The sequence below is a fragment of the Erythrolamprus reginae genome, chromosome 1 (genome assembly GCF_031021105.1).
Source record: "Erythrolamprus reginae isolate rEryReg1 chromosome 1, rEryReg1.hap1, whole genome shotgun sequence".
NCBI lineage: Eukaryota > Metazoa > Chordata > Lepidosauria > Squamata > Dipsadidae > Erythrolamprus > Erythrolamprus reginae.
This window is the reverse complement of record NC_091950.1, coordinates 265,280,738-265,305,686: the sequence shown is the minus strand read 5'-3', so window position 1 is coordinate 265,305,686 and position 24,949 is coordinate 265,280,738.

Sequence of the window (24,949 nt, the reverse complement as noted above, 5' to 3'; positions counted from 1 at the left end):
ATCCTTTAAATTAAACAAATCATGGTTTGATTTATCCAGAACTCTAGATTAGAAGATGCATACATTCTGCACTTCATATTATACTTAAATGAATTACTATTGGGGGAAAAATGAGAAACTTCTGAAATGGTCTGCAATTGTTTGATCATTTGAACCAACATATCAAATGTTTATTTCCTAAACATATTATATGTTTACCCTGAACCTTATTTAACCCTTTAACATATTTAAATGTTTCGATCATGTCCCCCCTTTTCTTTCTGTCCTCCAGACTATACAGATTGAGTTCATTAAGTCTTTCCTGGTACGTTTTATGCTTAAGACCTTCCATCATTCTTGTAGCCCGTCTTTGGACCCGTTCAATTTTGTCAATATCTTTTTGTAGGGTAAGCACTGGGGGTGGAAATTCTTTGGAAAATGTGAAAAATTTGGAATGAAATTATAGTGAGATCATGATCACTATCCTCTCTAAAATGTTTCAGGGTCTGCGCATCCAAATTATTTAGAGTTCTTATGAGTTGGCCCCTAGAAACCAGAAAGATTTAACTCATTCCAAATTTTGTCTTTAGAAAATTGCATACCCTTCCTCGGCCAGCATCTTTAGAATTATTGTACTTCATAGATAGCTAACTAGTACATTTTTAAAGAAAGTTTAGCAGAGTTGTGAGGATCTTTATCCAATTTTATACCCACTTCAGATGTACGCGCAAGAGGAGAATGAATTTTAAAAGCTTGGTTTTGAACTTCAATAACATAAACTACATCCATTTACTTATATGCCTCGGGGTATCCTTAAGCTATTACATGGGCAGCCTGACACATTAAATGCTCTAAGTGTTCCTTTCTTCCTTTCTTGAGGTTGTTAGTCCATAAATCTCTAAATACATAATATCTTGATGTCAGCTGAAGGCTATTCAGCCAGAAAATTTGCAGGAATTATTTATTTATTTGGTTCATCCCCAGCACAGTAAAAATGGACTCATATTGGTTTGTTTGGGGGCAATTTGTCCAGCAATCTCAGATAGATATTGTTGTGGTTCAGTCTGGGACCCCTCCGGGAATGGCTGACCTTCTGTCGGTTTCCAGCTCAGAGGGAGAGGCTGAGGAACAGGAGGTGCAGACTGACGAGGAATCCCAGGCTGAAGAAGAAGGACAGCCAGAGTCCCACCAGGGGGAGCTCTCCCCAGCAAGCAGCCTGGATTCCTTAGGGGAAAATGCTCAAGACATCATAGATATGCGACAAAGGAGAGCTAATCAGAGACGGACTCAATTGGCTAAGTATTTCCAGCATTAGAGGTCACAGCTGGGTTTGGGTGTGGTGCTCTTGGGAAAGGATAAAAGGCGGACCCACCCTTCCTGGCTTGTGGAGTTTTATCTTGGAGATTCGTGAGACCTGTCTGTGAACTTTGGTGGCTTACAATCCTGGTTTGTGCCTTGGACTATTGAAACCTTGGGGGGGTGTGCCAGCAAGAAGCTTGTGGTATTGACTGGACATCAGGACCCTGCTGTAACGTATTATACCCTGTCTGTTGTGAAGACAGGTTTTCCTTTGTGCTTATTTTTTCCAGCTATAAAATACTTTTGGCTTTTACCAGAGTGTCTGGCTGTTTTTTCAGTTGGTGTTGAGGTTTGGGAAAACCCAGACAGAACAGATATCAGTGTGATTTTGTATAACAGAACATTACAGGGAACGCAACAGAGGTCTGGAGTTCCTAGAAGAAGACCCAAAATTGATCTCTCTTTCAAGAAACCCTACACTTACACTTGTTCCTACACAAGATCAAAAGGCCAAATCAACCACTTTTTTGAGAAAACTAGGACTGAGAAGCAAAGAAGTAGAGAAGGGTCAGTCTAAAGCAGCAGTTCTCAACCTGTGGATCATGATCCCTTTGAGGGTTGAAAGACCCTTCCACAAGGGTTGCCTAAGACCATCAGAAAACACATATTTCCAATGTTCTTAGGAACCAAAACAACAGTCCTTTACCTGTCTCCAGGCTGGTCCACCCACATGCAAATAGACTACTGCACAAAAAAAAAATCTGTATCATGGGAACTTCTGAGCATGCGCAGAAGCGGAATTTCCAGCCCTGTGCATGCTTGCCATCTTGTTTTCAGCTTTTTTTGCAATTAAAAAAAATTCAGCACTGCGCATGCATGAGTACATGCATGCGCAGTGCACGCACACCCATGAGGCACAGCAAACTGGCAGCGAGGTAAGTTAGAATCCACCTCTGAGTTTCCTAATAATTTTATTATTTTATGGGTCACCACAACATGAGGAACTGTATTAAAGGGTGGCGATGTTAGGAAGATTGAGAGCCACTGATCTAGAGGCCTTGAAACCAAGTGGTTCAAAATTTCTAAGAGGATTCAGAAAGCTCACAAGACATCTTTCCATCATCTTTCCTGTTCTGGGTTATCTTCTTTAGCTGGACCCCACTAGCACATTAATTATGGAAGTCCTTGAAAGACACAAAAGACCATGAAAACAATTCAGTCAAAAACAGAAAATGGACCAAAAAAAATCATGGGCTGGTGATCTTTGCTGACAAATGAGTTATAAATTATCTCCTTTACCTTTCTTTCTTCCATACCAGTACTAATATAAAACTGGAAGATACAAAAGCATGCATTATAGTCAATCTTTTGGAATCACAAACTAGACAAAACAGGAGTTTCTGAGTCTAGAAAAAAAAATGAGACTCATTAATTTTGGATTTGAATTGCCTCCACAAAAATCTAGGTTATGTTGTCATTAAGGAGTGTTCTTTTCAGAATTACATTTACCTAGAACAGAAGACCTTGAAAGAAATGGGGTTTCTTGTTACAAATGTTTGTATTTCTATTTTCATTTTGTAGTATTCTCCCCCTCAATCTAAAATAAAAGGCTATAAACTTGTATTCTGAGAGAACAAACCTTTAGTGTCCCACCCTTTTGGACTTCCAATGAATATCTGAAATCACAGGTGCCAGTAGCTGGGTTGCAGCTATTTGTAGGAAGAACCAGCGAGGTAGAAAATAAAGTCTTCTAACTCTTTTCCAGATGAACAGACCGTGAGGCTTCTGTAGCACCTCGAAGGAAATAAATTCCTATTTCCCGGCTTCAGTTCATTTAAAGTTATGTTGTTGACATAGGAAACTTCAGAATCATTCCAAAAGTTTAGCTATAGAGCTCAGCAAAAAGAACCAATAAAATGCACCTTTCAGAGGATCCCATGATGATAAAGACATATTTCATCAATGTCCGCAACAAGGAATTGTGGGAAAATAGCACTAGCACTTAGACTTATATGCCACTTCATGTTTTACAGCCCTCTCTAAGTAGTTTCAAGAGTTTCAACATATTGCCCCCAACAATCGGAGTCCTCGTTTTTTTTGTCCACCTCAGAAGGATGGAAGGCTGAGTCAATCTTGAGCCTGGTGAAATTCGATCTGCCAAATTGCAGGCAACCAGCAGTAGTAGCCTGCAGCACTGCATTGTAACCACAGCACCACCACAAATTATAAATACAGTGATACCTTGTCTTACAAACTTAATTGGTTCCGGGACGAGGTTCTTAAGGTGAAAAGTTTGTAAGACGAAACAATGTTTCCGATAGGAATCAATGGAAAAGCAATTAATGCGTACAAGCCCAAAATTCACCCCTTTTGCCAGCCGAAGCGCCCGTTTTTGCGCTGCTGGGATTCCCCTGAGGCTCCCCTCCATGGGAAACCCTACCTCTGGACTTCTGTGTTTTTGCGATGCTGCAGGGGAATCCCAGCATCGCAAAAATGAGTGCTTCGCTGGCAACGGAAGTCCGGAAGTGGGGTTTCCCAGCGAAGGGATCTTCGGTGAAATCGCAGCATCCCAAAAACACCGAAGTCCTCGAAACGCCACCTCTGGACTTCTGTGGTTTTGCGCTGCTGGGATTCCCCTGAAGCTCCCCTCGCTGGGAAACCCCACCTCCGGACTTCCGTTGCCAGCGAAGCCCCCATTTTTGCACTGCTGGGATTCCCCTGCAGCATAACAAAAATACGGAAGTCCAGAGGTGCGGTTTCCCAGCGGCGGCAGTGGGTTTGTAAGGTGAAAATAGTTTGTAAGATGAGGCAAAAAAATCTTAAACCCTGGGTTTGTATCTCGAAAAGTTTATATGACGATGCGTTTGTAAGACGAGGTATCACTGTATATAATCTGTAGTTAAGTTGTTGTACCAATGTACAAAGTCAAGTCTAGCACTCACAAGCAAAACAAACATCCTAGCTCCTGAGTTACTCCAGCTGAGTAAGTATCTGGATCCAAACAGAATAATTCTTATGACTGTAGTAAATTATTGTAATTATTTGAAAGATGTGAATAATAGTGGGTGGTACGGTTTAAGTAGTTAGATCCAGTTGACCATAGGAGGATGTCTAGGCTCGGTCTGTCTAGCCATTTCTGTGTCTGGAACAAACCATAGAATTTTATTTCGATGATTGGTGCAGGGGTGGGTTTCTACCGATGTGGTCTAGTGCGCGCACTCTGGTAGCAGCCTGCTGGTGATATAATTTAGGCATGGTGGCTCCGGTGCCGTCTTTCCTGGTCCATGTGTGCCGCCATCTTTTTTTGTGTGTGTGTAATTTTTGGCTTGAAATGTCCTTCTGCGCATGCACAGAAGTAGTATCAACACTTTTTTCCTGCTTTGGATGGCATCGCAGCTATATTTATTTATTTATTTTATTTATTTATTAGATTTGTATGCCACCCCTTTCCGTAGACTCGGGCAGCTCACAACACAATAAAACAGTTCATGACAAATCTAATAATTTACAATTTAAAAGTTGAAATAGTTAAGAAACCCCATTTTAAGCAGACATACCTACAAACATACCATACATAAATTATGTAGGCTCGGGGGAGATATCTCAATTCCCCCATGCCTGACGACAAAGGTGGGTTTTGAGGAGTTTACGAAAGGCAAGGAGGGTAGGGGCAGTTCTAATCTCTGGGGGGAGCTGGTTCCAGAGAGTCGTGGCTGCCACAGAGAAGGCTCTTCCCCTGGGGCCTGCCAACTGACATTGTTTAGTTGACGGGACCCGGAGAAGGCTGACTCTGTGGGACCTAATCGGTCGCTGAGATTCGTGCAGCAGAAGTCGGTCTCAGAAATATTCTGGTCCGATGCCATGAAGGGCTTTATAGGTCAGCTTGAAATTTCCTTCTGAGTGTGCATAGAAACATAGAAATATAGAAGACTGACGGCAGAAAAAGACCTCATGGTCCATCTAGTCTGCCCTTATACTATTTCCTGTATTTTATCTTACAATGGATATATGTTTATCCCAGGCATGTTTAAATTCGGTTACTGTGGATTTACCAACCACGTCTGCTGGAAGTTTGTTCCAAGGATCTACTACTCTTTCAGTAAAATAATATTTTCTCATGTTGCCTTTGATCTTTCCCCCAACTAACTTCAGATTGTGTCCCCTTGTTCTTGTGTTCACTTTCCTATTAAAAACACTTCCCTCCTGAACCTTATTTAACCCTTTAACATATTTAAATGTTTCGATCATGTCCCCCCTTTTCCTTCTGTCTTCCAGACTATACAGATTGAGTTCATTTAGTCTTTCCTGATACGTTTTATACTTAAGACCTTCCACCATTCTTGTAGCCCGTCTTTGGACCCGTTCAATTTTGTCAATATCTTTTTGTAGGTGAGGTCTCCAGAACTGAACACAGTACTCCAAATGTGGTCTCACCAGCGCTCTGTATAAGGGGATCACAATCTCCCTCCCATGGCAGTAGAATCGCGCAGTGGGCTGTGTGTGCGAGAGTAAAACTTGCACACATGCACATAAAACATTATGATGTGCACCGGTAGCAAAAGATAAGTGGAAGCCACCCCTGGATTGGTGACATATAGAACCTGTGGTTTGATTATGTTAACGATATTGTCACAGGAGGTAATACTGCTAGAATTAACTCCTCCATCTCTTTCTTCAACTATTCTGTTCTTAGGCATTGGCAGGTCTTGTTCTTATCTGTTTTGCCTGTTATTTTTTAACGTACTGGTCATGTAATGCTTAATCTTTCTATGTCTCTTTTCTATTTTTCCTTTGGTCTTTCTTAGACCAGTTTGGTCTTTCTAATACTCAGTAAACTTTTATGATGTCATTAGCTTCAGTGTGTGTTTTTTTCACTGTCCTTTTTTCTTTTTCATCCATTTGGTGTACTTGCAACATTCATGCCCACTATTTTTCTTGGTAAGCAGAGTCTATCAACATCACTTCATGGTCGTTATTAATATTTAATATTTTCTGATCTTCATAGATAGGGCTTTTAGTTCTGCATGAGTCCGGTCTACTATTCCAGCTGTGTATCTAATGACTGAATTGCTCTGTGTTAATTGCCTCCATGGTATTTCTTCCACAGAGTTTAGACTTTAAGATCTTCACTGTCATATGTTCATTTCTTCTTGACTTCAGTGTGCTTGCTTTTGTCAGCTTGAAGGATACTCAAATGTTTATAGCAGTGAAGGGCTATCAAAAATTTTACTACCACACTGTGGGCGTGGCTCATGCAGGATGCTCTGCATTTTCTTTCAACATCTTTCAGTCCAAATTGGGTGCTCTGGGGTGGAGCTCCATTTTCGCTACCCCACTGCATTCCCCCCCATCCGGGCAGTAGCCCACCCCTAGTTTATAGTGAGCTTTATCCAAATTCTTGATGTTATTTCCATCAGTTTTGCTCTATTTTTCTCTGTTAAAGATGAAGTTGGTATATTTGTCCAGTGTAAACTCCTAGCATTATCTTGGCTGAATATATGGATAGCAATGAGCTATCTATTTAAGATGATGTTTCTTCATACAACTTTAGATAGTCTGTGTAAAAAAGGTGGGATAGCCTGGCAGATGTTTTTGATGTTTGGTAACCATAGCCTAACTTGTTTAGTACCGTTGACAGAGGAATCAATGCAGTGTCAAACCGTAGTGGCGATTGTAAATTTCCTTGGAATATTCCTCTTTTGATATTAGCATCTCCTAATCTATCACCGTTGACCACCATTGACCAGCCACTGATCTGTGCACATAAAGCTGTGGATAGCTGCATTAAAGGACTCAGGATTGTTGGCTGAGCAATCAGAGCAAGCAGCTGCACAACTACTGGAAGAAAAGTTGCTTACCTGTCACGAACATTATTATTTATCATTGTCATTATTTATTTATTTATATTTATTTATTTATTTTGTCCAATACACAATGAGAGTTTTAGTGGGTATATATCTATATACACATAGTAAAATACATGATGAAGTTTATAGAGGAGATACTCATAGTAAAATACATCTAAGAAATAATAGAAAAGAAGATATAGTAATAGAACATATCAATGAAAGAATAGAAGAAGAGATATAGGAATAGAAGAAAGGTATAGGAGATATAGGAGAGTAATAGGACAGGGTACGGAAGGCACTCTAGTGCACTTGTACTCGCCCCTTACTGACCTCTTATCACCATTATTATTTTACTATTTGCTGGAAACCTGACCACCAAAAAGCATCAAAGACAACTTTAAAAAATAGATAGTAAACCAGGCCTCAGTTCATAATAAGCAATTTATAATTAAAAAAGGAGATATCAACCACCTTCTATAAGTTGCTTAGGCAATATCCTTGAAGGATGAGACATTTCAAAGTAAGAAGCAATCCAGAGGTGAGCTGCTAGCCAGAATGTTAAATTGGGCTCACCACCACGGCTCATGAGTGCTTGTGGGGACAGCACAATTTTGCTTCTGCACCTGTGGAGATAGCAAAATCACACACAGAGCCACAGGTACACCTGTATTTTGGTGAGGGTTTTTGGCTTCTGCGCTTACCGAAACACGGGCACACCTGCGGTTCCATGCGCGATTTTGCAATCTCCACAAGCGCAGAAGCCAAATTGCGCTGCCCCCGCAAGTGCTCAAGAGCCGCCGTAGCGAGCCCAATTTAGAGTTCCAGCTGGATCCCACCCCTGGAGCAAGCCAAGTAACAATTGTTTCTCCTGCAATCACATTCATTAGCCAAGTCTGATCCACCTCAGATAGGTTCACTTAAGGACATTATTTATTTTATATTGTGAGTATGTAATATGATGGTTATTCTGTGGAACTATTGAATCCTTCATTCAAGTTCCTTAATTCTTTCTCTGTCTGATTTTTTTTTTTTTTTTGTTATTCCTTTTAAATTAAAAGACATTTATTCCTCTGTTATTTTAATCACTGCCTGATGAAATTTGGGCTTATTCTATGAAAGTTTTAACTTCATAAACTGGAAAAATTGTGTGTGTGTGCGTGTGTGTGTGTGTGTGTGTGTGTGTGACAGAGAGAGAGAGAATTAACAGAACTCAGTCTATAAATATACAGTATGTAGAAATTATCTCTAAAATTCACCACAGCAATACCAAGTATTTTAAAGACTTCTTAGTTTTATATTTTCTATGTAAAATTGGAAAGGCCACACTAAAGATCCCTAGGAATATATAAAAAGTGTATTTGTAATTTAAGTGTTCATCCATAAAATTAATGTATGGCTTTATCAGAGCTTATTCCCTCCAGCCAAGTGTTATTAACTATCATTAATAGTACCCTTTATAGGGGACAAGTATTACTCAGTGACAAATTACCTCATTTACAAGAGTCTCCAGAAGTTTTTTCAACTATAAAATACACAAATTCTACCAATTACTCATCTTGATCTTATAACACCTTCATGATGCCCAACATAAAATTGTTCTCCACCCCCAATTGGTTTTGTTCAGCAAAGCCACAGCAAGATACAGAGAAGGGGGGAATGTGAAATGTGGCTGCTCAAAATATTCAAGCACAACAGATCAGAATCAGATGCTTAGTGGTCTATAACAGGGGTCTCCAACCTTGGCAACTTTAAGACTTGTGGACTTCAACTCCCATAACCATTTGTCTATATATTTTGACAATAGTACTCAACAATTCTCACTCCCTATTCCATCCATTGCCTGGGTTCAGTCCTCAAAGCATTGAGGGAAAGATAATAATGCAGAGAAAAGAATTATGGCTATGAATTTAGATGTTTGCATATTTGAATTTAACTGAAGAATAATCTATTTGCGATCTCAATATATCAAACTCACACAGCAAAATGCTGAAGTATGACTTAGGCTTTTTCATAACTTATTAATCTTTTGAGTGCCAAATGGCAAAGGTAGTTCCTACGCCGCCCCAAATCGTGAAGAAAGGCAGCAAGGAGAAATGAGGAATTTTGAAAGGAGAGGTGATTTTGGAAGATTTTGGAAGCAATTTGGGGCGGCATAGGAAGCAACTGAAGGGGTGATTTTTGAAGCGATTTGGGGTGGCGTAGGAAGCAGCTGGAAGGGTGATTTTGGAAGCGATTAGGGGCAGCATAGGAAGTGGCTGGAGGGGTGATTTTGGAAGCAATTAGGGATTGCATAGAAATCGGCAAGAGGGGTGATTTTGGAAGCAATTTGCGGCAACATAGGAAGCGGCTGGAGGGGTGATTTTGGAAGCGATTTGGGGTGGCGTAGGAAGCAGCTGGAAGGGTGATTTTGGAAGCGATTAGGGGCAGCATAGGAAGTGGCTGGAGGAGTGATTTTGGAAGCGAGATGAGACGAAGGAAGAGGTAGGCGAAGGGGGATTTTGGCAGCAGGATGGGGTAGCTGCGAGGAGCGGAGGAAGCGGAGGCCTAGAGGGAAAAGTGGCAGTAAAATGAGGTGGCTGTGGAGAATCCTCTGATGTCCCATTTTGGCCGAGAGAGAAGCTAGGGTTCATAAGTAAAAAATGGTTCATGAGTAGAGGCAAACAAATCTTGAACACACGGTTCGTGTCTCCAAAAGTTTGTAAGTATAGGTGTTTGTAAGTAGAGGTACCACTGTATGTATGTATGTATGTATGTGTATACACAGAGAGAGAGAGAGTGACAGACAGAGAGAGAGAGAGTGACAGACAAAGAGAGACAGAGACAGAGACAGAAACAGAGACAGAGACAGAGACAGAGAGAATATATAGTTCCAATAAACCTATCCTGTTTCCTCCAAAATAAGACATCCTCTGATAATAAGCCCAATCGGGCTTTTGGGTGCATGGCAATAAGGCCAACCATTTATTTCAGGGTTCAAAAAAATATAACACAGGATCTTATTTTTGGGGAATCACAGTATTTGAAAATAATAAAGAGTATTAAAGTTACACTGTTCCGCAGGGTAGCTGAAGGCTCTGTTGCTTGTGTATTTTGTGTTGGCTTTGTCTGCTGTATTATATCTGCAGCAGTGCTCTTTTATTATTGGATATTAAGCTAACCAATCAACCAAAGCAAGTCTATTCTTCAATTACAAAAACATATCATGAAAGAAATAGAAATTAATTGAAGTCTCTACTGCAGTCTCGGTATGGGCTTCACAAATACTGTGAAGCTGTACCAATCAATATTCCAAGGAAGCACTTGTATACTACAAAGGTGGCAGAAATTCTACTTGCAACAATCCTTTTTTATTATTATTAATGGTAATCTATGTCATCAGTAGATGGCAAAATAAGAGTGGACAGTATGTTTTATGGTGCTTTCATCAGTTTGCCTTTTCCGTGGCTATCAGATGGAAATCAAAAGCACTAGAGGAAGGCTGATGGCTCTTCCTTAAGAAATGCTAGTTTGGCACTTATGCAGTGACAACATTGATGTCATTTTGAGATCTGTACTGAATATTAAATCTATGCTGTTATGCTAAGAATCTAAAAAAAGGCAAGGTTTGAAAAGCGAAGCACCACTTATAGTGAAGCTGTAATGAATGAAAAGTAATAATGATAATAAATAATAGGAAAGTGTGCAACACAGCTGTAACCATAGTAATATTATCAAATGAATAATTTACTGGGAGTAATGCATTTCATGAATCCTGGGTTATTTTTGTGTTTGAAAAATGAATGCCAGTTGAATGTGATTTCTCTGTAAACCAAAGGCACATTTTCCAGACGTTTTCCTACACAACCTTCATGAAATGAATGAAAAGAAAAATCCGGTAGATTCTTTTCCATGTTTGCTTTAATGTCCACAGTGAATTGCTGCAGGATAAAACAACGGGGAACACATTATATGTTACACAAATTTATGACCCATGTCAAGCACTCATACCAAACTCAGTTCTTCGGATGCTGACTATTATTTGAACAAAAGACTGCCATCCGTTCATAAAACAAGATACAGTAGTACCTCATCTTACGAACGCCTCTTCTAACGAACTTTTCAAGATATGAACCCGGTGTTTAAGATTTTTTTGCTTCTTCTTCCGAACTATTTTCACTTTACGAACCCAAGCAACTACTGCTGGGATGAATGGGTTTCTTTTTTCCCCCTTTTTTGAAGAAAGAAAAGGGAGGGGCAGCTTGGAGGAGTAAAGATTTTGCATGCTTGCAAAGGCAGTGAAACGGTGTCTTTTTAAGAAAGAAAAGGGAGGGGCAGGTTGGAGGAGTAAAGATTTTGCATGCTTGCAAAGGCACTGAAACGGTGTCTTTTTAAGAAAGAAAAAGGAGAGGCGCTCCCCTTGCCTTTCTTCCTTCCCACTCACCCTTTAGCCTAGCCTTGCTTCTTCCACCCACCCCCTTTAGCTGCTCCTCCCTGCCCTCTGTTCGCCTCCCTTCTAAAGTTTGGGATTTTCCTGAAGGATTTGCACGCATTATTTGCTTTTACATTGATTCCTATGGGAAACATTGTTTCATCTTACAAACTTTTCACCTTTCGAACCTCCTCCTGGAACCAATTAAGTTCGTATGATGAGGTACCACTGTATTAACAAACTTGGCTTGTAGAAATGCAAAATTATTAGAGCAAAAGAGCTCTGACCAAGCAATGATCCTAATGTGACCAGAATTATTAGAAAATTGGGTGAGACAAAGATAAAAGGTAAAGGTTCCATTCGCACATATATGCTAGTTGTTCTCAACTCTAGGGGGCACTGCTTATCTCCATTTCTAAGCCAAAGAGCCAGCGCTGTCTAATGAGGATTCCATGGTCATGTGGCCAGTATGATTAAACCCTGAAGGCACACAGAACGCTAATATCTTCCCACCAAGGTGGTCCCTATTTTTCTACTTGCATTTTTACATGCTTTCAAACTGCTAAGTTGGCAGAAGCTGGGGCAAGTAATGGGAGCTCACTCCATTAAGCGGCACTAGGGATTCAAACTGCTGACTTTTCTGATCATCTTAGCCACTGAGAAACCATGTCCCACTTAGACTGAATAGAAAGGGGCAAATTAGAGTGAGACACAGTTGGATGAATGGAACTATGAATAGATCTCTTTAATTCAATATTTAATTAATTCAATATCTAATTAATTCAGCATTTTGCCCCACATTCCATTTGGTCACCAATGATAGCTGCTGGGAGAGAGACAATACTTGGAGAATATTTGGTTTGTACTATCACGGTGGGTTCCTCAAAAACATCTGGCTAGTTACTGTGAGAAATAGAATACGCAACAGATAGAAATGATTTAGCAAGGATCTTATGTTCTTATTTCATTCTTAGTTATCTCTTTCATAAGGCTGTATGCTTCAGATAACTGCTATTCTTAAATATTGTTAGGCTAAAGAAAGACTAACAAATTATTTCACTCTTTCCTTTCTATTCTGAGAGAAATACATATTTTAGTAACTGCTGAAAACATCTCCTACTTTCCCACCTGCTGTACTTTAAATTTTCAACCTAGAATAGGATTACTTATTACTGTTACTTTTTACATGGTATTACTCAATGTCCTGAACCTCCGGAGCGAATCCCAATCTCAGAAACACTTATTTTATGATGAAATTGCACTGTTTATTTGAAATCAAGCATTCATGAATGAAACACAGGGTTAAAACGGCACAGAAGCGGTTATTTATCTCTTTAGAGCTGGCTGTAATCTATGTCTGGGAAGAGCACCAGAAAACTCATTCATATCTGCATTCCTGAGATAAAGCCCAATTCATTTACTTAAACAAATGTGTCTGCTCACCAAAGTTTTCCCTAGCACAGTATCCAACAAGCAGAAATTTGAAGCAGAAATCATGGTTTTAAAGTTTTGTTCAAGCACACCCCCAGTTTCATGCCCCTTCCATAGAATGGCATTGAGTCTCCTCACCCCATTTCCCACAATCCCATTCCCTTATACTGCCTGGAAGTGATATCACATCTCAAAGAGCTAAGGCTGTAAGCTAATAACTTTTACTCTGTAACTCCTCTCGCCTTCTAAGCATTCTTCTATAGCGAGGATTGATCCAATTGTTTTCCACTCTCATGTCTTCCTCACTGTCTGACTGGGACCACTCCCCCAATGTCACTCCCAAAAGGACCTTAGCCCCCTCTAGTGGTTCCTCAGACTCACTCAAGTCATTTCCTGCCTTACTCTCACTCTGCTTCCTCTGGCAACCCCCCTGGCCCAGGGTACCCAGAGGGGCCTGGCTCATCCTCCTCAGAATCTGACATGACCTGCAGTGGACAGGGAGCACTCATAACACTCAGCATGGCCTTTCTGGGGTGAGTGGACTTTGCATGCATATGAATGCATTGTTGAGGCATGTTTGAGTATATATATACATACTAGTAATGCACTGCAAATCCTATTGCTACCAGTTTGTGTGCCAACCTGCATGCACGCACAACAATTTTGTGCATGAACAGCAGCATCTGGGATGAGTGGACGAACCCTCACACCACCACTACCAGTTTGTAGAACTGGGCTGTACCGGTAGCAACCCACTGCTGAGACATAAAGAATCAATTTTACAATTCATCTCGGTTTTATAGAATCATGTGACTCAATTGCATTCTTTTCTTCTTCAGAAATGTGCCTCTCTATAACCTTATTCTGTACATCTGTAAAAGTCATGGTAACAATGACATACATGAGCCCACTGCTACTGAACTCAAGTACATACACTTTTCCCAAAGCATCATTGTACAAAGCATTTCTCAGAGAACCTTAATAAATAATATTTGCTTGTTTAAAAACAAGAAGCCAAAGCTCATACAAGCTATAGCACTAAGTTATTAATGTGACAATTTTAGTTCTCGATATTGTAGCTTAGATACTATAGGACAGAATGAAAAACAGAATATTGTATGGTTGCGAAATTGCAAACTCAATCTAGACAAACAGTATATATGCTCTCAGTCACTGAAGCCCTGGTCATCTCATGCTTGGACTATAGCAACTTGCTCTTTGAAGAGTATTGGGAAACTGTAGCTGGTGAAGAATGCAGCCACATGGACAATTCTCTACAGTGGCCCACAAAACAACATTTTCCCATGGATGCCACTTTGTTTTTGGGTCTAAATCAAAGTGTTGGTTCTTGCCTTTAAAACCTTTCATGGCATTTGTCCAGGTTATCTGAGGAACCATTTCACCCCAATGGAATTGGTTTACCCCATTCACACTGGCAGAACCCAAGTACTAGCACCTGGAGGGTAAGGACAAATGCTAACTGAAGGAAGAATTACGTTGATGTTTATGATGATGCAGTTCCCAAAGCATCATTGCGAAATAACTTAGTGGAAGCATTTTTTTTTTTTAAATGGAGGGGGAAGTATACCAAATATTAAAATTAATTGAAATCTCCTATTTAAAAATGAACAGTAGAATCTGCAGGGCTGAAAAAGAGTTGTTTTGGGATTTTGTACAATTTCAATCTTGGAGGTCTTTTCATACTTGAGTAGAAGATAGCCAAGTGAGGCTGGAGAATTTCTATGGATGATTTGTGGAAAGATGCCAAGGAGCCACATAAAATTGACTTTAGTCAAAAATTGACTTTAAGCTGCTATAAATTCAAAGATCAAAAGCAACATGAGAAAATATTATTTTACTGAAAGAGTAGTAGATCCTTGGAACAAACTTCCAGCAGACGTGGTAGATAAATCCACAGTAACTGAATTTAAACATGCCTGGGATAAACATATATCCACCCTAAGATAAAATACAGGAAATAGTATAAGGGCAGACTAGATGGACCATGAGGTCTTTTTCTGCCGTCAGACTTCTATGTTTCTATGTTTCACACCCAGAAGAAACTGAACTTCTCAAAGTAGGCATTCTTAACTATTTATTAATTAATTGTAATTTATTCATAAGTATGCATATATGCAAAATATTTCAAAGATACAATACTCAGTTGTTTTTAAACAAAAAGAAAGCCACTCTTCAAAAGGCAAGAGCCTAACAGGTTTCTTCCTGGATTTCCCACAGCAACAAAACAACTAAATCAAATTAATTAAAGCAGTACCTGGTAGCACTTTCTATGTGTAAAGATTAAGATACAGAGTCCATCCATCTAATATAGGAAGCTGGAGGAAAGGGACAGTTGATAAGGAAGAAAAGCAGAAATGATAGAATTAATTATTTCAATCTATTTTTTTTTCTCAACCGTATCTTTCCACCCCAAAGCCTAGCTATTATCTATTCTGAAAACAGTGATTTTTCAAGGCAGAACTTAATGCTTAGCTGAGTTGATACGAGGGGAGCCATTCACAAAGACTCAAATCCAAGGGTCATCTCTAGGGCAGTCCTACTGTTTCACAGTTACCAAATATCAGCAAGTATCAGTAATGAAATAGGTCAAGTTAAAAACCCTGTAATCCATGAATGTTAGGAATTATACCTGCTAGGCACAATTTCACAAGGATAAATTTCCCGACAACCCTATTTCCTTTCTCACATTGCAAATCTTTTACACACCAATATTGCAAATCTTCTGCACATCTATATTGATCTAGTCTTTTTGTAGTTGCACATTTTTTCTAATGTTTTTAGCAGGTGAACATTGAAGGTGATATGATGGTAAAATCGTGTCCTATGGGTAGGGATGGTTTCATTTCCCCTCCCTTTTTGGAAACAAAAGGATTTAGGAAACTTACATTAGTGTGTTCTCAGCACAACTATTTTATTCCTAATTCTGGAAAATTATGCTCTTTTGGTAGCATCATCTTAAGGAGTTCCAGGAGTTCAAACAAACAAGGATGATGTATGTTGTGATTCAGCCTGAGGCTCCTCGGGGACCGGCTGCGTCTCTGCTGGCTCCATGCCCGGAGGAGGAGGACAGTGAACAGGAGGGGGAGGAACAGGCAGATGGGGGAGAGGAAAGTCAGGAAGAGGATGAGGGAGAGCAGCCTGAGAGCCCCAGGGGGGGGGCTCTCCCCAGCCAGTAGCCTGGACTCATTGGATGAGGAAGCACAGGCTATAATTGACATGAGACAGCGACGTGCAGCTCAGAGACGGGACCAATTAGAAAGGTATTTGCACCACTGAATTGGCAACAGCTGGGTTTGGGTGTGGTTCTCCTCAGCAGGGTTTAAAAGGCAGACCAGTCCTTGCAGCCATGTGGAGCATTATCAACTGGAAGTTCTGTGACCCTGCTTCACTTCTTGGCGTCTCTGATCTTGGCTTGTGGCCTAGAAGTGTGGAAGACTTGGGGGAGGCGTAGGTGTGTTATCTCCAGCGTTGTTTTTGACAGCAAGAATCCTGTCTTATTTCATGGCCTTTGTGAAACCTCTGTGAAGTTCCAGCGTGTTCCTGTCTGTGAGAACAGTTTCTGTTACCTGTGTTTGCTTTGACTTATATAAGCTGCCTTTGCTTTTTACCAGTGTGTCTGGATTCTCTTTTTGGTTGGTGTTGGCTTCTGGAGGGACCCAGACAGAACCATGTACAACTCACATAACATAGATTGCCCATGCCTGGTTTCCATTGACTGGAACCATCTGTTCAGATTTCGGATGAGGGTTGATATGTCTTAGAAGACATACAAACTGAGACAGACACATTTAAAATTTAACAAGTTTTTTCAGTTCAAGATACATGCTAACGGTGAAAGCACTAGCCTGTCTGCTTAGTGTGGCGCGCTCAGGCTAACAGAGAGCAGTAAAGTCAGTACCCTTGACAGCTCCTTATATAGTCGTCAGAACGGTTTGTAGAAGCAGCCCAATATCAGCTGAGGACCTCAGGAAAGCCTGGACTCAGCAAGGGTTTTCTCCAACACTACTTGGAACCATAGTTCCCCCTAAGCTGAGCAGTGAGCAATCGCTCACTTAAAAATCATCATCAACTCAGAGTTTTCCAAACCTGCCCAGATGCTGAGAGGGAAAGAGTGAGAGGGAAGGAGAGAGAGAGGAAGAGAGGAAGAGAGAGAAACAGATAGAAAAAAGAGAGGAAGGAAAAGAGAAAGAAAAAGAATGGGAGTAAGGAAGAGAGAAAGAAAATCAAAATCTAGTTTGAAACTAGCTCAACTATTTAAGTGGCATTTTGATATTGATAGAGTTGCCCTATTATTATGAGCTCACTGTTATAGACACACAGTACAGTATTTTATTTTGAAATTCTCTGAGGCAAAACAGGGTGGGTTTTTTGTTTGTTTGTTTGTTTGTTTGTTTGTTTATTTATTTATTTATTTATTATTTATTATTTCTGTGCCGCCCAGTCCCGAAGGGACTGCCGCTCAGACACTATACTTTTCCGCCCACCCCCCAAAAAAATTAGAGGGAACACTGCTTGGAACTGGTCCAAATTGAATCCTACATCTTGTACCATTATGCTCTGGCCCTTCTTCAAGGTTCATTATGAAGTGGAAGGATTTGGATCTCCAGTAGCTGCTATTCTCTATCAAGTACCTCACACTGATATGATGAATGTTCCCTGCAGATCAAGCCCATTTTCAAACCATTTATACCCTTAGGTCTAGGTTTTAGATCCAGCCCTATAATATTTATTGTCCATGGTTGACATTTTTAAATTTTCTGTTGAGGGTTCGCTGTTCAGTTTTAACATAGATGGCCTCTTTGACTCCTCTTTCAAATCAATGGTCCTCTCAGTTCAGAATGTAAACTTGCTATCTTCAGAGGGGGAGGGATACAATGCCAACTGTCTCTTGTTTACAATGGAGGCTCTTTCAGTAGTCCCAAGAAGGTTCCATACCCAATTGCACCAGTGGTGGGATTTTAATTTTTTTACTGCCAGTTCTATGGCTTGATGGGTGTGGGGGTAGCTTGGTTGGCATGGCTTGGTGGGCATGGCAGGGGGAGGATACTGTAAAATCTCCATTCCCTCCCGATTAGTTGGGACCTGGGAAGCAGAGAATAGATGGAGGAGAGGCAGTCAGATGTATTTACCAATTCTCTGAACTACTCAAAATTTCTGCAACCGCTTCTCCAGAACTGGTCAGAACCTGCTGAAACCCATTTCTGAATTGCACTCTGATTCAGGTGACCTTAAGGATGCAGATAAAGCTCAATGACTCTCAGAGAGCTAACAACCAACCTTCAGATTGCTAACAACTGCAAAGAATATAAATCTTTCCATTTCCTGCCAGTCAGTTGGAACTGAAGAATTTTCTTGGATGAGAAGTGAAATGTTTTCAAAGGTGGGTTGGAAACAAAGTCCAGTGGCCTTTTGGAAAAAGCCCTTTGGGACTGTATGTACAGTCAAGGCAGCATTATTCAGCATTATTCGTTAACCATAGTGTAAGGTTTGTGAGAATGTTCATGAGAAGAAGGAGAAGCCACAGTCTAGGTGACCATCAGATGAGAGGCAGCTGAGCCCACAGAAGAAATGGGGCCACAGCAAATTCTCATAAGCGATGCCTCCCTATAAAGATGAAGTGTGGAGAGAGATGTATTTTCAGACTTGCAAGATTCTGTTAATGTGAACGCACAGTAAAGATTATGTTAGTACTCGTGGTTGGTGCTTCTTGTTTGGACTATGTCAAAGGGCTGACATTTGATATACACTGTAATATAACCCCTCCTTTAGGAAGGAATGATTTGAGGCTTTTAGTGATGGGGCCCAGACAAAGTTAATCCTTTGGCTTTCCAGTTTGAGAGTACAAATGAATTAGAAGGCAAGTACATTATTCATAGTAAGGACAAGGTATAAAGTGAGTTATTGAGAACCACAAATTCCATGCTGATATAGCTTGTTTTCAGTTGCTAGTTGTTGTTTTTTTTTTTTTTTTTTGTCTAACTGGATCAACCTTTGCACAGAGCCTTTTAGATGCGTGGGAGATGGAATTCCCACTATATTTCTGCAATGTTGGGTGGAGAATTCTGCAACTCTAATTCTAAAATATCAAGATATCAGATTGGGGGGGGGGTGTTGGTTTGATTAAGATGGAATCGGATGAAATAAGGAAAACCAATTTGGTATAATGATTAAGGCAACAAGCTAGAAATTGGGAAATCATGAGTTCTAGTCCAGCCTGAGGCTCAAAGCCAGCTGGGTAACCTTGGCCAGTCCCTTTCTCTCAGCCCTGGGAAGTAAGGAAAGGCAAATAATCTCTGAAATTTTGATATTTTTTTTAAAAAAAGTGATTTAACCAGGCAGTTGCTTGGAATCAAAAACTGATTAAAAGGTATAACTGGGTGACCTAATGATCTGAAAAACACATTTTTCTATAGTTATAATTACAACAATGCTCAGGAATCCAGAGCAATCAATTTTAATTTAATGTATTTATTTTGTCAAACAATTATAGGATGATAATTTGTACAAATTAAACATTAGATAAGTAATGATTAAAAAGTAACAAAAGAAGACAATAGGACAGGGACGGTAGGCACAGTGGTGCACTTATACACGCCCCTTACAGACCTCTTAGAAAGGAGGAGAGATCAATTGTAGATAGTCTAAGGTTAAAGGTTTTGGGGTTAGGAGTAGAAACCACAGAATCAAGTAGTGCATTCCAGGCGCTGATTACTCTGTTGCTGAAGTCGTATTTTTTGCAGTCAAGTTTGGAGCAGTTGACATTTAGTTTAAATCGATTTCATGCTCATGTGTTTTGCGGTTGAAGGTGAAGTATTCGTTAACAGGTAGGACATTTTGGTATATGATTTTATGAACTATAATTAAGTCAGGATAGAGACAATGGATTTGTAAGTAGTCTAAACCAGCGTTTCCCAACCGGTGTGCCGCGGCACACTAGTGTGCAGCGAGACATGGCCAGGTGTGCCGCCAAGCTACAGCTGGGCAGGGCGCTGCCGGTACTTCCGTCCTGGGGCTCCCGCTCGCAGCTGTCCCCCGCCTCCTGCTTGATGCCACGGTTTTCGGCGCTCTCCTGCTGGGCCCCAAAGAAGGAAGGCAGGAAGAAGGAGAGCTCCATTCTTCGCGCCTTTTTCCCGCCTTCCTTCTTTGGGGCCCAGCAGGAGAGCGCCGAAAACCGCGGCATCGAGCAGGAGGCGGGGGACAGCTGCGAGCGGGAGCCCCAGGACGGAAGTACCAGCAGCGCCCCGCCCAGCTGGAACTTCTCTGGCGTCGACGGCAAGTGTCCTTTGTGGCCCGGCGGGAGGGCACTGGTGATGGGAGAGGGGGGAGGGTAGCCGCAGCGGCCGCAGGCAGTCGCGCAGAGATGGCGGCGGCAAGAGGGATCGCTCCCTCTCTCTCTCTCAGCTGACTGCAAGCGGGAGCCCTGACGGTGTCCAGCAGCACGTCCAGCTGCCGCCGTCAGGGCTCCCGCTTGCAGTCAGCTGAGAGAGAGAGAGAAAGAAAGAGAGACATATAAGAGAGGCAGAGAGAGAGAGAAAGAGAGACATAGCAAGAGAGGCAGAGAAAGAGAGACAGAGCAAGAAAGAGAGACAGCAAGAGAGGCAGAGAAAGAGAGATAGAGAAAGAGAGACATAGCAAGAGAAAAAGAGAGACTTAGCAAGAGAGGCACAGAGAGAGAGAGAAAGAGAAAGAAAGAGAGACATAGCAAGAGAGACAGAGAGAGAGAAAGAAAGAGAAAGAAAGAAAGAAAGAAAGAGAGATAGCAATAGAGGCAAAGAGAAAGAAAGAGACATATAGCAAGACAGTGAAAGAGAGAGAGAGCAAGAGAGAGAGAAAAAAGCAAGAAAGAGATAGCAAGAGAGACAGAGAGACAGAGAGAGAGAGAGCAAGGGAGAGAGAAAGACATAGAGGAAGGGAAGGAGGGAGAGAGAAAGAGAGCAAAAAAGAGAGGAAGAAAGAAAGAAAGAGGGATGGAGAGAGAAAGAAGGGAAGGAAGGAAAAGAGAGAAAGAGGGAGAAATAGAGCGAAAGGGAGGAAGAGAGAGGGATTTTTTGTCCAAACTTTTCTCTAGCCCCCCCCCCCGCCCCCCGCCCCCTTTTCAGTGTTCCCCAGGATTTTGAAAATATGAATAATGTGCCGCGGCTCAAAAAAGGTTGGGAAACACTGGTCTAAACCAAGAATTTCAAGTCTGGCGGAGTAAGGTATTTTGTTGTGAGAAGAGGAATGAAGGACTCTTCTTGTGAAATATTTCTGGACTCTCTCAATTGTGTTGATGTCAGATATGCAATGTGGGTTCCATACAGGCGAGCTGTATTCTAAGATTGGTCTGACAAATGTTTTGTAAGCTCTTGTTAAAATTATTCCAGTGCTAATACAGGAGAGCATTTGTTATATGTAAAATTCTCTGTCAGTTCAGGAAGGTCAGATCTGATCCACTTTAACAAGAATACTATATTTTCCAGAGTCATGTTTTTTTCTTTAAAAAAATCTAATTTGCTGTTTGAACCTTAAGTTTAATAAAATAGCAGAATTGTTTAAGGGCAGATCTTTTATGTAAAACAATTTGCTTTGGGAAGATCTTGTTTTGTTAATGTAACTTTGACTATATTATGCTGTAGCGCTGCTGCTTTGTGCTACAATTAAGCACTGATCACATTACATGAGAGATTATACTATCCTATTTACAGTAAATAGTTTAAAGTAGAGAGAAACAGGAAAGACTTCATTCATGAATGATTTACATTCAGCTTCTTCTCAGGCTGTTGCATTATTCAGATAAAAAACTGTGCCTGGAATGCTAACAACCACATTTAATTTATTATATGTAGTGGGAAGCATATTACCTTCCCCAAAATGTCACTTAATATCCCAAACCATCACCAAAGAAATTACCCTGCTTGAATTGACACTTTTTACACGTCTGTTATTATGACTTTAGCAACTTGAGATACAAATGAAACAAAATATGAAATTATGCAAAGCTATTGCCCTGAATTAACAAGATTGGGGAAATGGCCAAGACATTTCATTCTTTCTAAGAGCAAGGAAAGATCAGTTCACAATTTATTCCGTGAGGAATCTCTCTCTCTTTCTCTCTCACCCAGGCGAAAATCTACCCAGTCTATAAATTGGAAAAAGTCTGTCCAAAAAAATGTGTGTGACAGAGAGAGGCTGTGGGGATCTGGGTTATATTTGACCAATCAGAAATCTTATTTTGATCTATAAAATACAGGTGGAGAACTTAGATGTCCAACTGCATTTCTTCAGCAAAATATATCATTGCTTTCGAGTGGTCATTTGAATCAACTATTGGATAAATTCAGAAGTTTCAGTGAGGTAAGAGAACACAGGCTTTACCAGGTTGCATAAATATCTACAGCATAAAATGCCTCTGTAAAGATGTTATTAAAAATAATGAGGGGCTACTTCAAGTAATTGTTCTGGGAAATATCAGGCTCTTTTCCACTTAGATCTGAAGTAGACTCCCAAGACTTTTTTTTTTTAAAGTGAATGCCTGATTCTTGCTTTCGGGTTGAGTGGTTGTGTACAGAATGAGAATAACACAATGAGGGTGTATTTTATATCCCTCACTTGCTGGAGTCTTTAGCACTACACTCAGCAGTGCGAGAAAAGCAAATGATTTCGGCTTTAAACAAACCAATGACCTATATAGTAGGATGATTTTGGCAAAATCATCTCTTTTTGTTGTTTCTCTAAATCTACTTTTTCTTCTTTCAGCCATCTTAAACAGTGTGGTTTTCAGAAAACAAGAGGCTGAATGTGTGAAAACAGGTTCTACAAAAATGTTGACAGAACTAGAGAATTCACTCTACAGTTACTTTGGATAAGAGCTTTTCATGGTGACCAACACTTGTTTTGGCACTCTCAATGACAAAGATTCATGGGATGACTTTGGGTAAGTAATTTTCTCTCAGTCCAACCTTCCTCACAGTGCTGTTGTTGTATGGAAGATTAAGAGGAGGGGCTCCTGATTGAAAATGGGGTTTAAATCTAACAAATAAATATGTTCCCCCATCATCCACAAATAAAAAAAATAAAAGCTGCAAATCTAATCAAAGCTAGTTGACATAGAAGGAGTAGAGATGGAAACATCTTGTAGGAATTGAATTAATCCATTTTGCCTTGAAATGCCTTTGCAGCAGATGAAGGAATCTAATTGAACTGAGAACCAATAAATGGAGACTGAAAAAGGAAAAGAGAATTGAAATTATACCAGGAAAGACAGACCCAAAAGACTTAATTTCTACTCCTTTTTAATTCTCTAATATTCGTGGTACTGTGTCTTTTTCAGTTCAGCTGGAATCCTCGTAGAATTTAACTTTAATTTAATATTGAAATGCTTTGGATATAGGCTACACCAGTGATGGTGAACCTTTTTGGGTTTGTGTGTCAAAAGATTGTGTGTGTCTGTGCTAACATGCACGCATATGCCCATACCTATTCGCTCTTCCACTACGCATGCACACACACCTGCGCTGTCCCTGCACATGCGCACAATCCCCCTCCCCGTACATGTGTACCGGCCTCACTGAAGCCTGGGACATTGAAAACACTTCCAGGCAAAATGGAAGTTCGGAAAAACAGTCTTCCGTTTTGGCCCTTGTGCTGTTTCTCTCACTCTGGAGGGTTCGGGAAGCTTCCCTAAAGCCTCCAGAAGGCAAAATGGCCTTCCTCAAGAGCAAAAATCAGCTGGATAGCACACACATGCGCACTGGAGCTGACATAGGGCAATGTCTTCTGTGGCCTCTGATGTGGCTCCACATGCCACCTGCGGCACACATGCCATAGGTTCGTCATCATGGGGCAACACCATTAAACACTTTTGCAGGAGGCTCTCTGTAAATAATCTTGGTTCATATATGACACAAATACTAGGGAATTAGGGCAGCTGTTTCAAAGACAATAAGCTGTACTTGAGTGTTATGCAATAGATTTTACATTGCATAAGTATCAACATCCGATTCCTATAAACACAAAGTTACTGTCTCAATTTCATTGTTCCAACAATTGTTATACTTGATGCAAGCCAGTCATTGGAGCCAACCAAGCTGAGTTTCAAAAATGAATTATGGAAATGAAATGAAATGAAAAAATGAAATTACTTTTTAATTGCAATGTTAATTGGTTAATTGGTTATTGAAACGTTAATTGGTTATTGAAACGTTAATTGGTTATTGAAACAGATGTCCAAGTGCCCCTCTATGTTGGTTGAGGCAGGCAGGATTCCCTTGAGTACCATTTGTTGGGGGTCAAGGGAAAGGGAGGGTTCTGCCTTCTCTTTCTAGACAATTGGTCGGCCACTGTGTGACACAGAATGCTGGACTCGATTGGCTTTGGCCTGATTCAGCATGGCTCTTCTTATGTTCTTATGTTCTATGATCTTCATTCTGTGAAAGACCATGGCTTTAGCCATGCTAGAAAGTAAGGTAAAAATAGCAGAACCTCCTCTTCCCAATGATTAGTTTCACTGGTAGACCTATCTTGCTTAGATCCAGAACCTCAAGTCTCCCATCCTTCATTCCTTATCTGGAACTAGGCCCACCAACATTTTAACCATGTAGCCAAAAATCAAGTATGACAGTATTCTAAATTTATGATAAAGGAACTTTCCTGGATCCTAGACAAATTGTTTAAGTTGTAGCACGATTGGTTCCTTGGTACCTCAGAGACATCCCTTTAAATTCTTAAGGACTCTTCCAGGATGACATTTGAATGAGGTATTTGTTTGCATGGAACTTTTAAAACTCAGAAACCAAAGCTTTCTTGGATTTTGGACATGTGAGGCTCCTTTAAAAAAAGAATGATGTCTTTATCTTATCTTTAACCTTCCTGCTCTTACGGTCACTGCTGTTTGTGCAGTGTAGCTTGTTTTGGAGTGATCGGTTTGCCTTCAACAGTTTCCCACACTTAAATAAATCATGTATTATCTTCCCATGTTTATCTA